Source organism: Erinaceus europaeus, chromosome 8 (genome assembly GCF_950295315.1).
Source record: "Erinaceus europaeus chromosome 8, mEriEur2.1, whole genome shotgun sequence".
Taxonomy (NCBI): Eukaryota; Metazoa; Chordata; class Mammalia; order Eulipotyphla; family Erinaceidae; genus Erinaceus; species Erinaceus europaeus.
Genome location: NC_080169.1, coordinates 90,629,668 through 90,648,250, shown reverse-complemented (window position 1 = coordinate 90,648,250; position 18,583 = coordinate 90,629,668). Strand labels below are relative to the sequence as shown.

The 18,583-nt window shown below is 36.8% G+C and overlaps 1 long non-coding RNA gene across 1 annotated transcript; it reads left to right on the top strand.

Annotated features, from left to right (window-relative positions):
* The first annotated feature begins 1,813 nt into the window (after window positions 1-1,813).
* Window positions 1,814-14,280, top strand: LOC132539789 (uncharacterized). Its single transcript, XR_009551082.1, has 2 exons — window positions 1,814-1,902; window positions 13,747-14,280. It is a non-coding gene; the product is annotated as an uncharacterized LOC132539789 (long non-coding RNA).
* The last annotated feature ends 4,303 nt before the right edge of the window (window positions 14,281-18,583 follow it).

Below are 18,583 nucleotides of genomic sequence, written 5' to 3'. Positions count from 1 at the left end.
GGAAAAAAAGAAAAGGAAAAAAAAAAAAAAAAAAACTAGTATAGCCACAGGACCTTTGGAATTTAACTAAAATATGCCTACTAGCTATCTACAAAATGGAGGACCCCTGCCCCAACTCTTCATCTGCACTGTTCCAGTCTTTATGTCCATGATTCTTGAACAATTTGTTTGGTTTTGTGTGTTAACTCTCTTTGAAACCACCAGGTTCCAGATGCTAGCAGGATGCCAACCAAACTTCTCTGGACAGACAACCCCACCAATGTGTCCTGGAGCTCTGCTTCCCCAGAGGCCTTACCCACTAGGCTGGGAGTATGGATCAACATGTCAATGCCCATGTTCAGCGGGGAAGCAATAACAGAAGCCAGACCTTCCACCTTCTACATCCCACAATGATCTTGGGTCCTTACTCATAGAGGCTTAAAGAATAGGAAAGCTATCAGGGAAGGGGATGTGATACAGAGTTCTGGTGGTGGGAATTGTGCACAGTTGTACTTCTCTTATCCTATGGTTTAGTTAATGTTTCCTTTTTATAAATAAAAAATTTTAAAAAAGTTAAAAGGAAGAAAGAAAGAAAGAAAGAAAGGAAGGAAGGAAGGAAGGAAAGAAAGAAAGAAAGAAAGAAAGAAAGAAAGAAAGAAAGAAAGAAAAAAAGACTGTCCTCTAAGACAAAGTGTATGGAATTGGAAATAATCATTAAGTAAGAAAAGAGATAAAAGACAACTATAGGGTGGTTTTACTCTAGTAAAACTACTCTAGAGAACTGGAATATATAACCTTGAAGATGAGGGGAACAGAAACAAACTGTCTCTAAACTTTTTGAGAATTATTCTGGTTACCACAACAAAAGTACGAATTTAAGTTGTGGATGAACTTATAGTTTCAGAATGAAGGCAGGAGGGAGAGACAGAGAGGGAGAGGGGGAGAAGTAGGGGGCAATGTTGGAATTATTTGCTTTCTGATCATGGTCCTTGGCAATTTATAGGTATACTTATCATTTAGTTTAGATACTTGAAATTGGTCAAGCAAGCAGATTTTGCAAATTACTTATACAACTATTTCTACTCCTTACCAATAGCAAGTGCATCAGCTTTTGCAAAAACTACTAATATCACAATTCTTTTTTAAAAAATATATTTATTTATTTCCTTTTTGTTGCCCTTGTTGTTTTTATTGTTGTTGCAGTTATTATTGTTGGTGGTGTTGTCATTGTTGGATAGGACAGAGAGAAATGGAGAGAGGAGGGGAAGATAGAGAGGGGGAGAGAAAGACAGACACCTGCAGACCTGCTTCAACACTTTTGAAGCTACTCCCCTGCAGGTGGGGAGCCGGGGTCTCTAACCAGGATCCTTATGGTGATCCCTGTGCTTTGCGCTACGTGCGCTTGACTCACTGCGCTACCACCTGACTCCCCAACTATCACAGTTCTGTACTCTGGAATGAGGTTTATTTGTTATTGTTACAGAGATAACATTTTTGTTTTACAATATTGGTTGTATTTTTATTGTTGTTGTTTCCTAAAGGATTGTACTCATAAGTCTTGATGAGACCTCTGATGTACACTTTAGCATAGTAAAATTCAAGGCATGTTGTTCAAAGGAAGTGCACCAATTAAGAACATTTTCCAGATTCAAGCAAGCCTTTTCCATACTTGACTATGGTCTATGGATCAGGAGAGGTAGGAGTTCAAAGGGACTAGTCAGCTTAATAAAATAGGTACCTTGGTTACCCATTAAACTTGCCTTTGTAAATAAAGTACAGTGAGTTTCCCTTTGATCTGTGAAGATAGTTCTGCATGCTATACATAGCACAGAGATGAAAGTAGATGAGCTTGCTTAAAATGAAATATGCCACCGAGTGATATAAAGCTTTCAAACTCCTTTGAGCAGAAGCAGAAGTAATCCTGTAAGTACTGCATTTTCTTTGCAGCATTTTTCTAGGGCATTTGGCATTAATTTTAGGTTATTTTTTTACTAATATGGATAAACAATGGACACTGCAGGGAAAATATTCTAAAACACCAGGCATACATATAATCAATGATTTTTGAAAAGCTGTGTTTATCTGTTTTCAATTCTTGAAAGTTACCTTTAGCTTTCAGATTATTTCATCAAGAGTCTCTAGACACTCTCCTGACTAACCAGGGGACTAGGTTTTTAGTTTAATAGAATATTTCTATATTCTTATATTTTATCTTTCTCTGGTTGTTTGACAAGACTTGCCTTATTTACTGGCAGGAAATGGTGCAGTGAAAAATAGAAGATGGGAAAAAGTTAGGTTGTCCCAGTTCCATTTTTAATAATCCACTTCTATTATCTGGTAGATTCTTTCTAGTATACTTCTCTCCTCAAATGTCAAGTTTCATCCCAGTTTTAAACAAGTCCAGGTCATGGGTTTTGTTAAAACTGAGCTTTTGTTCTGAATGCTGAATTGTTGTAGAAGAATGAAACCTTACTGAAAGAATTTCTGACTGTCTTTACCCAATAAATAAATAAAGATAATATATTTTTTTGAAAAAAAGAACTTTATTTTATTTTTTATTTATAAAAGTATAAATATTGGCAAGATCATAAGATAAGAAGGGTACAATTCCAAAGGTTTCCCACCAGCAGAATTCCATATCCCTCCCTCTCCCTTTAAAGCTTTCCTATTCTTTATCCCTCTGGGAGTATGGACCCAGGATCATTATGGGGTGCAGAAGGTAGGAGGTCTGGCTTCTGTAATTACTTCTTCACTGAACATGGGCGTTGGCAGGTTGATCAATACTGCCAGCCTATCCCTGTCTTCTCCTAGTGGGGCAGGGGTCTGGGAAGGCTTGACTCCAAAACATATTGGTGGGGCTGTCTGCCCAGGGAAGTCAGGTTGCCATCATGGTAGCATCTGGAACCTTGTGGCTGAAAAAGAATTAAGATATAAAGCAGAACAAATTGTTTAATAATCAGGGCCAGGTGGTGGCACATCTGGTTGAACACACATATTACAATGCATAAGAACCCGGGTTCAAGCCCCCAGTCCCCACCTGCAGGGGGAAAGCTTTGCAAGTGGTGAAGCAGTGCTGCAGGTGTCTCTCTGTTCCTCCCACTTTATATCACCCTCTTGATTTTTTGGCTGTTTAAGTTTATGAAAAAAAACAAATTGTTTAATAATCAGGAACCTAAAGGCAATAATATAGTAGATGAGATTTGACATCTCCATTTTGGAGAAAGCTAGTAGATCTATTTTAGGTATATGACAAGGGGCCCCTGACTTTACTAGTTTTGCCTGAGCGTGACAACTAGCATGCAGGTGGACCCAAGGTATTGTCTGGGGAAATGGTGTTATAGTTGGAAGAAGGATTAGAAAGCTGGATCAGAGAAGAAAGTCACTCCCAAATATGGAAAAGTAGCTAAATATTGTTATCTGTAAACCTCATTGATTTGATCTGGGGTCCATATTCAACATAGGAGCCTGTGTAACCTCTGCATTCCTATTGGTCTGAGCTTGCATTTTGTCATCACAGATAGAAACATTCCAGGCTTCACTAATTTCAGGACCCATTTTCCTTGAGTGGTAGAGTATGTTGCCCAACCGCCCTTTGAGAATGGGACAGTCCCTACTGTTGTTGATCCACATTGAGGGCAAGGTCCTATAGGGACCAACAAAGGGGTCCATAATGTTGTTCCTGATAGAGATGAGCACTGACAGTGGAGAGAGTGATTCTTTTAGAGGTCTAGGCCCATCATGTCTCTGTGGGAATCCCAGGATTCCCTGACTAGGGTCCCGGGTGATACGGTGGCCTGGTAGTGACAAAAAGGGCCATCATTAAAGTATGCTGGTCTCTTGCCCTTATCCAGCTTTTGTAATCCTTACTTTGTCTGACAAGGTTAGCTTTGGAGTGATTGAGGAAAGTGAAATAGGTAGTAGGTGAGGAGGGTATCTAGGTCTAAGTAGAAACTATTTTATTAGGTACTTTATGTTGTCTTTTTTAGGTCTTTCTGCTTGCTTGCTGCATTTATTGACTCACTGCAAACTATTGAGCACTTTTGCTTTAAGGTATATATTTTCCCCTAACTTACAGATACATGTGTACATATGCCCTATTTTATGGACCCTGGTCTATATCTAGGTTCTGAGGCTTTGTTAGGAGGTGTACCACCTAAAATGGAATTAAGGAGTCCTATGAGCTAGGAAAGGTCTCACTAGAGTAATGAAGCTGAAGGGTTGAAGTCTCCATGCCTGAAGTCTCTGGACACAGTCTGAAGTGAAACATGCCGATGTGGTACTGGTTGCATTGATTTTTGAATTCCAGAATTTTGAAATTTTGATAAATCACTAATATGAGGTTCACAAAAGGCAAACATTAGTACAAATCTGGGTCAGTGTTTCATGGTAGATTCAAATGTCCTGTGTGAATTGATGTTGAAGGGGTATGGGTAGAGAGGGCTCTTATGCCTTGAAAATGATGAAATGGCTTGACCTGTAAAAGAAGCATGGAAATGTAAAAATTATCAAGTCATATATACCATTGGAGTCCATTCTGATTCCATGAAGTCTTCATAGGTTGGATTCAGGTACACAATATTTCCTTGACTCCTTTGAATCAATCCTTCATGAGGAGACAGTTATCACCAGGAATTGAGAGGCATTTATTTCTCATTCTTTGTGTAGAACCACTCATTGACCCTCTCATCTCTATTTGCTCCTCCTCAAAGAACAAGAAATGTCTTCTTTAGTAAGTGAAATTTGAAAGAGAAAAGGTAGAATAATTCTCTCTCTCTCCCCCTCCCCCATATCTACTCATTTTTTTTCTCCACCCCTGCCCCTTATCTTCTTAGGAAATCATCCTTCCTGCATCATGAATACAATTTTGTCTACTCCCCTATACTCAGGAAATCACTTTGTAAGTGGCTGGGGTTGAACAACTATTCCAGCGACAGAAAAATGATTAAGTGCACTTAGATGCATAGTGAAAGGACTGCCATTAGTCTAGCCTTTGTCAGTAAGCAAAACTAATATTTTCAGTTCCATATGTTTGACCCATACTTGTCATTTCATAGGTAGCAATCTTAGCACAGTGGAAAGGGATACTATCAATGAGATTCCTCTAAACCCTGGCAGACATATCAAATTGTACTATGCTGCCATCATTGATTATCATATATAACCTCTTCTTATGATGGTTCCATATTTAGCCAAACAACCTTCAGATAACTCATTTCTTTAAGTGGACTTTTTGTAGATAAATAATGTGTATACCAAAGTTTAAGTGTTTGAACTTAGCAGTTATACTTCTAGTAAATTAATACACAGGCAAGTTGCTTTGATACTTTATTGTTGAGAGCTTTGCTACTGTGCTTCTTAATTGAATGATGTTGGAAGTTGTGAGTAAAATAGACAATGTTCTAAGACATTCAAAATTCAATGTGATTTCAATGTCCAGGAATAGTTTTGTAGTTTGATTAATGTGAGAAAAATGCAGGATTGCTTTACATTCATGTGTCTTTACACCTATATATGAATATATTTATTAGTCTTAAGAACTAAAGAACTAAAAATTCAATTAAGGCATATGGCCACCTGGGTGGGAGTTAAACACTTGCTTGACTTGAAAATTCGCTTAGTAAGCAATCCACCCCTAAAGGTATAAGGATACATGAAGTCCTCTTTCTATTTTAAATCCTTATTATATCTACAGTCTCTTGTAATCTTCAATGTTTATTTTTTGTCATAGACAAGATTCCGTTTTATCCCAGGATGATGTGAAAAGGCAACTCCAAAAATTACACGGGTATACAATTCCATAAAATGTTGTGATATAGTATATTTTCTTTGTGGAAAAGAATTTTTATATGTAGGAAAATGTTGGATTAATTTTTGAAATGTTTAAAAAAATCAAATAGAATATTTTTATACTGATGTATGTATACTTGCTATATTAATTGCCTGCAGCATTTGCAAGAGTAACTTTTTAGAATAACTGGTTAATCTTGTAACAGCATTTAGAGATCTAATTGTGTATCTAGATGAAAACAATTAATCTTATATATAATACCTGAATGCTTAGAAAAACTTAAAGAAAACCACTTTTAAAGATTCATTTATTAATTTTATAAGTACTGCTTAAATAATTAAGAAAGTTTTCTAGATAATTTATATATGCATAGAAAGCAACTGAGTATCTTAAGTGTATTAATGCAGTTTAGAATGTTAAATTGAGTTTAAATAACAAGGCTTACAACTTGTTTTAGCTTGTAATTAAAGACATCCTTTAAAGTGGTTGTGAAAACTTACTAGCTTTACACGTGGGATAATAAAGTTTATAAAATGAACTGAAAATTGTAAAGACCTAATCTTCTCTTACTTATAACTGTAATAAATTAAATATTTTTAAAGTAATCATCTCTTAATGACTTTTCTTGTGTAAAAAAAAAAAGTCTGGATGAACCAGAAATTTCACTTAATAGGAATCACTTTCAGTGTGCAGACACAGTCAAGCTTCTGATATCAAAATGTTGAGGCCAGTAGATTAGGTTGTATTAAATTAACTAGAGAAGGTCAGGCCAGGCTAGTCCTTTGGGAGAAAGACAACTGAACTTTAACATACTGAATTCTGTCCACATTATTAGACATTTCTTTTCCTTTTATGGAACTCCTATAACATTCTTGCCTATTTATTTTAAATTAAGCTATTTCATTTAAGTACCATGTATTTCAAATACAATAGATCATTTATATAAAAGCACACACTTTAAGTAATCATAGGTTCTTATGTTTCTTAAGCAAGTCAACCCTGGCAATAAGGATAAGCTATTAAATTCAATAGAATTTATCTAACTTCCTCATGATTTTTTTCATGAGTTTGCACTTCAAAAGAGCTGTTTCTCCTCTATAGATGCTATTGTGATGCATGAATAGATTACTGATTATTAATGATGAGAGGTCTGGGGAATGAGACAGATATTGGTTTGAATTACAGTTAAGCCTCCCACAAATTCTAAGAGCTTGGGCATCATATTCAACCTCTTTATTTTCTCATCTGTCAATTGGTTATGATAATGTCTACCTCATTGGATGTTGTAAGCATAACAATATATGCAATGAATCGGTATACAACTGGCCCTCATTAGTAAATGTAATTTTTATGGGTGGTATGAAAACAAGGGTGTGTATGTGTTACTAGGTGAGACAGGGTTAATTTCTGCATTGAAGGAGGGGTGTGTGTGTGTGTGTGTGTGTGTGTGTGTGTGGTGTATGTGTGTGTGTGTGTGTGTGTGTGTGTGTGTGTGTGTAAAGGATCAGCTGCCTTGACAATATGCAGTTGCAATGAATCATGGCTGGCTGCCAAATAGAGACTCCATACACCCTTGTGCAATGTTAGGCAATGAGCTGTATAATGTAAATGATACCTTGCAAGAACTCTAAAGTTCACACTTCATGGTAGTGAAGCTCTGGCTTCATACAATCTCCCAGAGATCACATATCTCATACCCTACTGGAGTGAGAAAAATCTCCATATATATTGTGAGCAGTTTACTAATTCCTTAAGACCTTACTGGTAAGGACCCATCAGTCACACACACTGGTGTTGATATTATTCGCAGTTGCAGTGGCTGCTATTTTGCTCCTGCAACAATTCCTTGAAGTAAAATATCCTACTTCAAAACTCTGGAGGAAATTGTTTTTTTTTAAAAAAAACAAACTTGTTTTCTGCATACTGTTATGGTTGATGAAATTTTAAAAGTATAATTCTATAGAAGACCCCAAATCCAAACAAAATTAAAAGAAAATTGATAGAATTGAGAGGAACAGAGATAGACCACAAATTCCCACAATGTTTACATATAAAGAAAGAGAAAGGTGAGGGGCTGGGTGATGGCTTACTTAATAGAATACATACATCATCGTGAGCATATACCTGAGTTCAAACTTCCAGCACACTGTAGGGGGAAACTTCATGAATAATGGAGCACTACTGCAGATGCCCTTATTCTTTTTCTCTCTCCCTCTCTCACTTGTACTATCTCTGAACCTCTCTCAAAAAAGCAAGGACACAAACAACAACAACAAAAAAATCACTTAGAACAGTGGAGTTGTATAGGCACTGAGTCTAAAAAATTGCCTTATTGCCATAAAAATATATGTATACATTTCTTTTCATTGACAGGAAGATATATAAAGGGGAAAATATCCCTTATTGAGAACCTTACTTGGATTTGATGTTTTTCTCTGTATGCCTAGGAAGCACTTTTCTATGGAATTAACAGAGCTGGAATGTTATGCTTTACTGCATACATCAGTGCCTAGTCTCAAAAGTTAATTTTAACTTTGAAAATATGGTTACTAATGTCTTTTGACAAAAAAAAAACCAAGCCATTATGTTATACACGTATGATGTGCATAGAGGTTGCTCTCATAAAGTGTTTGGGACAATTAGAGGAGTGTATAATTCATTCTGGGGCTGTCACAGTTCAGCTTAGCTGTTTACAGTTTGGGCTTTAGATCTAGGAATGAAAGTGCCAACAAGTTGACAATAGAAGCTGAATGTGCAGTATAGTGATTTTGGAGCAAGCAAATGTTGCAGACAGAACTCTAGGTCCTACTCAGAACTATGAAAAAAAATCAAAGTTCTCTTAAAGCATCTGTCATATGGATGTGTAAATGTTATGCTATTCTTTCTGTTAATTTCAAATGTACATGAAAATACAGTTTAAAAATAATCATTAGGACTACTTAGAAAGATCCAAAGACTTTTGATTACGTATTTCATCAGAAAATATGAAGCAAATAAACTAAATCTCATGAGGCTATAACAAGGTTATAATTTCCATTAAGTTTAATTTTATTTGGTTTTGAATTGCTCCAGGTATATCGCTGGAGCTCTGTGCCTGTACTAAGAATCTACTGGTCCTGACAGCCATTTTTTCTTCTTCTTCTTTTTATTGATTTACTTATGATCAACAATTCCATTGGATAAGAGGGATAGAATTCCACACAATTCCCACCATCAGAGTTCCACATTCCATCCCTTCCCATGGAAACTTTCCTGTTCTTTATCCCTCTGGGAATATGGACCCAGGATCATTATGGGATGCCGAAGGTGGAAGGTCTTTCTTCTGTAATTGCTTCTCTGCTGGACATGGGCAGAAAAGCAGTTATATTTATATTCAAGCTTATTTTATATTGTTTATTAGACAGGACATGGAGAAATTGAAAGAAGACGAAGGAGAGAAAGAAAGAGATATGCCTACAGTACTGCCTCATTGTTCCAGAAGTTTCATCCTCTGCAAGTAGAAAGTGAATGCTTGAATCCCATCCTTGTCCACATTAACATGTGCACTCAAGTGGGTGTGGTACTGCTTTTTTTTTTTTTAATTAAAGCATTGTTTAGTGGTGGTGCTTTGTATCAAACTTGGTACTTCAGAGCCTCAGTCATGACAGTCTTTTGCATAATGATTATTCTATATCCCCAACAAGGTTTTAATGACTAATCTCAACTGAATAGAACAACTTTAGCTAATTTCTATACAATGGTCTATAAAGTTAATGAAAAATCAATGAAGTTATAAAAATTACAGAAGTGGGTTCATAAGATACGTCACCTGGATAGTGTGCCTGGTTATCAGGTACATGATGAAAGTTGGCACTCTGACCCCCCTGCTCCCAGAAAAGGTTTGATGTTATGGTATCTTTCCTTCTCTCCCTCCAATGGTCTCTCTTCCTGTCTGAAACAGCTGGCTTATAGCAGTGATATCTTGATGACAACACAGAAGTAAAAATAAATGAATAAAAATTGTGGAAGTAATGAAGATTTATGAAATTACTATGTATATAGCAAATGTTTCAGTTGAACTTAGCTTAGTTAAATATGTATTGATTTATACTCACACTTATTTTACATTTCACATTCTTTTTCTTTTTTCTTTATTTATTGCCTCCAGGGCTATCGCTGAGGCTCAGTGTCTTCACTGTAAATCCACCATTACCAATGGCCTTTTTTATTTTTTCTATTAATTTTATTTGCCAGGAAAGAGAGAAATTGAGAGGGGAGAAGATATAGAGATGGAGAGGGAAAAATAGATACCTGAAGACCTGCTTCACTGTTAGTGAAGCCTCCTCTTTGCAGGTAGGGAGCAGGGGTTCAAATTCAGGTCCTTGTACATGGTAATATGTATGCTTAACTAGGTGTGCCACCTGCCAAGCTACAGGGATGTCTCTTTCTCCCTCTGTATTTACTGATTCTTCTTTTAGTTTCTCTATGTCCTGTCTAATAAAAAAGAAAGAGGGACAAATGACTGTCAGGACCAGTAGATTCTTAGTGCAGGCATAGAATCTGGCAATAATTTCATTGTGATATTTCCAATTGTAACTAATATACTTTTAGAGAAAAAAAATCTGGAATAATGTATAAATAGAAAATTGGAGAGGATAAAGTGAGATTGCTCATAATTCTCCTTTTTTCCTATTGTACACTCAATAATCTCTTAATATTTTGGCATTTCCTACAATATAGGTGCAATACATTTGTGTGCATCAAGTAAATTTTAATTTGGGAATATGACAAGTGTTTCTCTGGTCACTAGTCCTTCAAATATAGTGAATCAGTATGATTTATTTAAAAAAAAGAACTCAAAATCAGCCAGATTTGACCTAACCAGATAACTTTCTAGCCATATAGAGTATGGTAAGATGTCTAACTTTTGAATTGGTTTATGTGGCTTAAAACTCAAGTTCTATCATTACCGTGTAGCATTCAACAAATTTATTTACTACTAAAAATCTCAGTATCTTTGTCTATAAAATTAAGGCAATTCCAAACCTATGGGCATCTAGTCTTTGGCAAAGGTGCTCAGACTCTTAAATGGGGAGAGTCTCTTCAACAAAGGGTGTTGGAAAAATTGGGTTGAATCCTGCAGAAGAATAAAACAGAACCACTACATTTCACCACACACAAAAGTAAATTCCAAATGGATCAAGGACTTGGATGTTAGACCATAAACTATCAAATAATAGAGGAAAATATTGGCAGAACTCTTTTCCATCTAAATTTTATAGTCATCTTTAATAATACAAATCAAGTTGCAAGGAAGGCTAAAACAAAAATAAATCAATGATACTACAGCAAATTAAAAAGCTTTTGAGCAGCAAAAGAAACCACAAATCAAGGAGACCCCTTACAGAAAGGGGGAAGATCTTTACATGCCACACATCAGACAACAGGTTAATAACCAAAATATATAATCATCTCACCAGATTCAGCAACAAAATAAATCCATCCAAAAATGGGGAGAGGCTATGAAAAGAATATTCACCGAAGAAGAGATCCAAAAAGACCTACAAACATGAAAAATGCTCCAAGTCATTGATTGTCAGAGAAATGCAAATAAAGACAACAATGAGATACCACTTCACTCCTCTGAGAATGTCATACATCCACAAATGCTGGAGAGGTTGTAGGGACAAAGGGACAAAGGTACCCTCAGGCACTCCTGGTGGGAATGTAAATTGATCCAACCCCTGTGGAGAGCAGTCTGGAGAACTCAGAAGGTTAGAGGTGGACCTACCCTATGACCCTGTGATTCCTCTCCTGGGGATACAGCCTAAGGAACCAAACATACCCATCCAAAAAGATTTGTGTATAACCATGTTCATAACAGCTCAAGTTGTAATAGCCAAAACCTGGAAGCAACCCAGGTGTCTAACAACGGGTGAGTGGCTGAAAGTTGTTGAATACTACTCAGCTATTAAAAATGGTGAATTCATCTTCTTCACCCCACCTTAGATGGAGCTTGAAGAAATCATTTTAAGTGAGATAAGACAGAAAGAGAAGGATGAATAAAGAGTGATACCACTCATAGAAGTTGAAAAGTAGTAACAGATGGGAAAACACAAAGCAGAACTTGGACTGTATTTGGTGTATTGCACCAAAGTAAAGAAATCTGAGGTAGGGGGTTGTGTTCAGGTCCTAGAAGATGATGGCAAAGGAGGACCTAGGTATGGTGTTAAAGTGAGTGAAAAACAGAAATGTTACACATGTACCAACTACTATATTTCACTGTCAACTGTAAACTATTAATTTCCCCAAAAGGGGGAGAAATTGGGTGACTATTTCTATTGCATATGGTAGTGAGGATCACTACATGAGATAATGCATGTGCAATAAATAAAACAAAGGTTAAGAGAAAGAAATAAGTAAGGGATAAACAATACCTCTAGAGATTGGTTGGAATAAGCATCTACTTTAGGCAGGACCAGTAGCAATGAGATTTCAAAAAGAATCTCAAACACTGATGGAACTATTTGTGAGGAAGTTAGGAACTAGAGTTCCAGACTGAAGGAATAGCCTGTCCAAAGGATAGGAAAATGTTTGAGACTCCAAATATAGACCAGTAAGTCATAGTAAGGGTGGTTGTATTTTGTTTCAAATGAGATTAAAAGATATTTTATCAAATAAAATATCTCATTTTATTGATGTTTTGTTAGTATTTTATAGAGAATGGATTAAAGGGAACAGAGTCAACAAAAGGTGAGAGAGAATATGAATTTTGAAATTATTTTGCAGAAGAATTGTGTATTTTCTTTTAAGTATATTATTTATTTATTTTGAATAGACAGAGTGAGAAATTGAAAGGAAAGAAGAGATCGATAGATAGGGGGTGGAGGAAGAGAGGAAAGAGACACCTGCAGCATTGTTTCATCACTCGTGAAGCTTCCCTTGATGCAAATGTGGTCTTGGGGCTTGAACCTGGATCCATGATCATTATAACTGTGCTCTCTACCAGGTGCTACAGGCCAGTCCTAGAGTTGTAGATTTTCTTCTAGGGTGAATACAGTGTAAGGATAGGAGAAAAAGATGAACTATGAGTAAAATCTGCATTTCTGGTTGGAAATTATTTGAATGGATGATGATTCCACTAACCACTTTTTGAGAAGTGATACAGTGTTCCATGACTCAGAATTCCATTTTACTCATATGATGTTCAAGCTATCCTGCAGTTCAGTGAATGGTAGAATCTGGAACTTCCAATAGATGGAATCTGGGTTAAAGATGTACTTATGGTAGGAGTTGTCGAGATATCAATATAATTGAAAGCTTGAATACTAATTAAGATTATATAAGGAAGGGAGAGGCTAGAGGGAAAGAAAAGAAAGAAAAATAAATAGAAGGGACAGAATAGTTCAGGAAATGCAGCTGCTCCCCATTCCATCACCTCCCAGTACCCTGCAGGGAGAAAGAGCTCTTGAAATTAATCCTTCTGTCTCTTTCCTGGGTTAATTTGGTGGAGTAGGAAGGGAACAATAGAGACATATATGAAAGCTTTAAATAGAAGCAGCTGCTGATTCTTTTGGGCAGTAATTTGATGCCTATTTATTTAGCTTCAGTGGAATAATTTTGTAGAGTCAATGAAGTAGTTTAAAATATTCTTGTACTGACTATACCTTTACCTACAATGACATATCTTTATGTTTTAGCAATTTGTTTAAATTGCATGGGTAGTTTTCCAGAAGAGTATTTTTAGGTAGAATGAAATGTTTTCAGGGTATAAAAATGTGGATATGCTATATGTTTACTTTGAGTTAGCTAAAATTCTACAACACTAAAATTCTAAACACTATATACTTGTTAATAATGAATAATTATTTCTACTTGTGCTTTTCATATTGTTATGCAATGGAGTTTCTCTTGTTAATACTTATTAGAAAGAAATAAATTTAATGATAGTTTAAAAGTGTTTATTTTGTAAATTAAGAGACTTCATTCTCTTTATTCAGTCTGCAGTTTGGGAACATTTTTCCTTCATTCTTTTCCTAAGGAATGAAAGAGATGAAAATCTAAGGCATCTCTGTTATGGTCTGCACTGAAGTTACTAAGTTAAAAAACAAGTCTAGCAAGTTTTAAAGAAAGGAGCTGTTAAGTAGAAGACAAATATTTTCATTAGTGCTGAGTGGAAAAGGAAAAGTTTCATGTGACACATCAATGTTCAATAAATACTCAGATGAAACCCTTTTAATTCAGAGAAGTGGGAGCAAACAACTAAGTATTTTGAAATGAGGTTAATTTACATCAACAAAATTGATATAGAAGCCATCAATTTTTTTCTCATTAAATGCTGAGATAATGCTATTTATGCAGCACCTGTGTGATTTTCCCATGTAAAAGAGATACTCTCAAGATGATTGTAGATGTCTTTGACTAAGACATAACAATTCAGTATAACTGAAAAAGAAGATGCTAAATGCTTGTAAGAAAATTAAGAAAGGCAAACCCAGAAACAAAATCAAAAAGACAAACAAACAAAAAAACAACCTACCCCACCCAAAAATGGGGTGAGGATATGAACAGAATATTCACCAAAGAAGAGATCCAAAAAGACCTACAAACATGAAAAATGCTCCAAGTCATTGATTGTCAGAGAAATGCAAATAAAGACAACAATGAGATACCACTTCACTCCTCTGAAAATGTTATACATCCACAAATGCTGGAGAGGTTGTGGGGACAAAGGGACAAAGGTACCCTCAGGCACTCCTGGTGGGAATGTAAATTGATCCAACCCCTGTGGAGAGCAGTCTGGAGAACTCAGAAGGTTAGAGGTGGACCTACCCTATGACCCTGTGATTCCTCTCCTGGGGATATAGCCTAAGAAACCAAACGTACCCATCCAAAAAGATTTGTGTATAACCATGTTCATAGCAGCACAAGTTGTAATAGCCAAAACCTAGAAGCAACTCAGGTGTCTAACAACGGGTGAGTGGCTGAAAGTTGTGGTATGTAAACACAATGGAATACTAATCAGCTACTGAAAATGGTGATTTAAGTTTCTTCACTTCATCTTGGATGGAGCTTGAAGAAATCATTTTAAGTAAGATAAGACAGAAAGAAAAGAATAAATATGGATGATGTCACTCATAGACAGAAGCTGAAAAATATTACCATGATGCCAACCGGATGTCTCTGGGTAGATGATCTCACCTATGTGTCTTGTAACTCCACTTTGCCAGTAGGGAAAGGTAGAGACAGGCTGGGGGTATGGAAAAACCTGTCAATGTCCATGTCCATTGGGAAGCAATTACAGAAGTCAGACCTCCCACTTTCTGCACCCCATAGAGATCTTTGGTCCATACTCCCAGAGGAATAAAGACTAGAGAAACTTCCAATGCAGGGGATAGGGTATAGCAGTCTAGTGGTACGAATTGTATGAATTGTACTCCTCTTATCCCACAAACTAATTATCATTATTAAATCAATAATAGTAATAGTAATAATAATAAGAAGAAGAATTGAAAATAAGAAAACACAAAGTGAAACTTGGACTTCGTTTGGTGTATTGCACCAAAGTAAAAGACTCTGGGGGTGAGGGTGAGGGTTCAGGCCCTGGAATATGATGGCAGAGGAGGACTAAGAAAGGGCTGAATTACTATGTGAAAAATTGAGAAATGTTAGACATGTACAAACTACTGTGCTTTATTATTGACTGTAAACCATTAATCCTCCCAACAACAACAACAAAAAAAAGAAAAATAAGAAAGGTAGCCCACTCAATTGTGTACATGTCCTGAAAACCAAAATGAAAAACCAAAAGGGCTTTTTCATCTCCTAAATATCATCTCCAAATAGATGATGCCCCTGAATGCTTTTTTATATCCCAAAGGACATGAAATGTCTGAACTTGTTGGAATTATAACCTATATTTGGGACAAGCCTCTTTAATAGAGAGCAATTTCTCTCAGTGGTTGTCCTATTGCAAGGGAACTCATCTTGAAAAGAGGAAAGTAAAGGTATTCCATTTGGGACATGTGAATATCATTAATAAAGAGGCATATTGATTTCTGTCAAGTATGGTATCTTAGATCTAGCTCCAAGGAAAGGTTACCCTAGGAAGCTAAAATCAAGAAATCACAGGAAAATTTGCACAGCAAAATTCATGTCACGCACCTATTGGTGTAAGGCTCAAGTTAATCCATTAAAAAAAATGCCTTAGGGGGCCAGGTAGTGGCGCTCCTGTGCACACATTACAGTGCACAAGGACACATGTTCAAGCCCCTGGTCCCCACCTGTAGGGGGAAAGCTTCACAAGTGGTGAGCAGGGCTGCAGGTGTCTCTCTGTCTCTCTCCCTCACTATCTCCCCCTCCTCTCTCAACTTCTCTCTGTCCCTATCCAGTAAATAAATAAATAAAGTTTAAAAAAATTATCTTGAGTGTACACTCTAATTTCATCTCAGGTGGTTCACTTTCTAACAAAGTCCCATAACCTAGATATACACCAGTTTCTGTGAGAGAGAGCTTATGTTCACACGTATCCATAAACTACTGCAAAATATATACCTGAAAGCAGAAGTACACTAGAGTTTGCACCTCCCTAACACTTCCTCTCCACTATTCCAACCTTTGGGTCCATGATTGCTCAACAATTTGTTTGGTTTTGTATGTTAACTCTCTTTTCAGCCACCAGGTTCCAGATGCCATCAGGATGCCAGCCAGGCTTCCCTGGACTGAAGACCCCACCAATGTGTCCTGGAGCTCTGCTTCCCCAGAGACCCACCCTACTAGGGAAAGAGAGAGGCAGACTGGGAGTATGGACTGACCAGTCAATGCCCATGTTCAGCGGGGAAGCTATTACAGAAGCCAGACCTTCTACCTTCTGCAACCCTCAATGAACCTGGGTCCATGGTCCCAGAGGGATAGAGAATGGGAAAGCTATCAGGGGAGGCGGTGGGTTATGGAGATTGGGTGGTGGGAATTGTGTGGAGTTGTACCCCTCCTACCTTATGGTTTTGTTCATTAATCCTTTCTTAAATAAAAAATTAAAAAAAAATTATCTTGAACATATGAAAACTAAGTGTGAACGCCTAAACTGATTATCATGAAGTCCTAACTTATTACACCCATCTCTATCAATTATTAGTAACTACTTGCTAAGATTTTAGACTTTAGTCTAAGAAAAAAATAAATAAATACTTAACTGCTTAAACAACACTTTGCACAGCACCATCCACTCAATGGGGCTACAGCTCTAACTCTGGATCTCTAAGCTGAAGACAGACATCTGAAGTGAGTTAATTTTTCCTTAATGACTGAGTCTCTGTTTCCAGCTTCTGCTCATCTGGGACTGTCACCTTAAGAGTCCCTTCTTAAAAAAAAAAAAATGAAAAGAGTCCCTTCTTATCTGTGAGACACTTACGTGCTTATGGGAATTGAAAATAATTTGTTTTATGTCATATTAGCAAATAAAATGTTGACGTTGTGAAAAGACACAAGTATGTGTATAAAAATTTTGAGCACACATTATTCTATTAAACACACACATGTATATACACACACATAAACACACACATACACACACACACACACACACACACACACACTAACTTACTCCCTCACTCACTCACTGGAGGACCAGTTCATCTATATACATGATATAACCTTCTTTCATCTTTGCCACAGAAGTGGAAAGGACCAAGGGAACAAAAAAAACATAATGACAATGTAGTTTGCCATGATTTCCCTATTTCATGGCAAAATGTTACTGAAATGAAGATCAACAGTGTCAACAGAAGTTATTTTGTTGAGTAAAATTATAGTGAAATCCAGATATTCAATAAGATATTTAATATCACTATGTTCCACATAGCAACAAATTAAAATTAATGTTTTGAAGCCATAGAACATATCCATGTATGACACTCCGTCAATTTTAATGCTTGATTTTCCCAATGGTATAAAAAGTTTCGAAGAATATATGGGTTATCTGTGGGGTCAGCAGCTCAAGTCAGCAACTATTTAAAGTGTATAAATCATTTATTGGGACATATGGTTTAAAATTCAACTATATATATATACAAGATACTGGGTACCATACAGCAAACCCTAACAAAAGGACTTTTCAAAGTTAACCCAATTACCAAATAATGTGATGATAACATTAACTATCCATTGTCTTTTTGAACCCTAAGACAGCAGGAACCTCACATCTCTACTATAGAGCCTATATTCCCCCCAGTCCTGGAACCTTAGGATAGGGCCCACCTTCCCACATGCCTCTCCCAATCCATATCAAATAATATTGTATCTGCCGATCACAACCTAATCAACGCAACGATTGTCACCTCAACATGCTTCAGCTCAGACTGTGTCCATAGACTTCAGGTGTGCAATGACAACCCTTCAGCTTCATTACTCAGGTGAGATCTTTCCTTTCATAGTATTCTCTAATTCCATCCCAGGTGGTTCACTTTCTAACAAAGTCCCAAAACCTAGATATAGACCAGGTTCTGTGAGAGAGAGCTTATGTTCACACGTATCCATAAACTAGTGCAAAATATATACCTGAAAGCAGAAGTACACTAGAGTTTGCAGTGAGTATCCCCCTAACACTTCCTCTCCACTATTCCAACCTTTGGGTCCATGAATGCCCAACAATTTGTTTGGCTTTGTATGTTAACTCTCTTTTCAGTCACCAGGTTCCAGATGTCATCAGGATGCCGGCCAGGCTTCCCTGGACTGAAGACCCCACCAATGTGTCCTGGAGCTCTGCTTCCCCAGAGACCCACCCTACTAGGGAAAGAGAGAGGCAGACTGGGAGTATGGACTGACCAGTCAACGTCCATG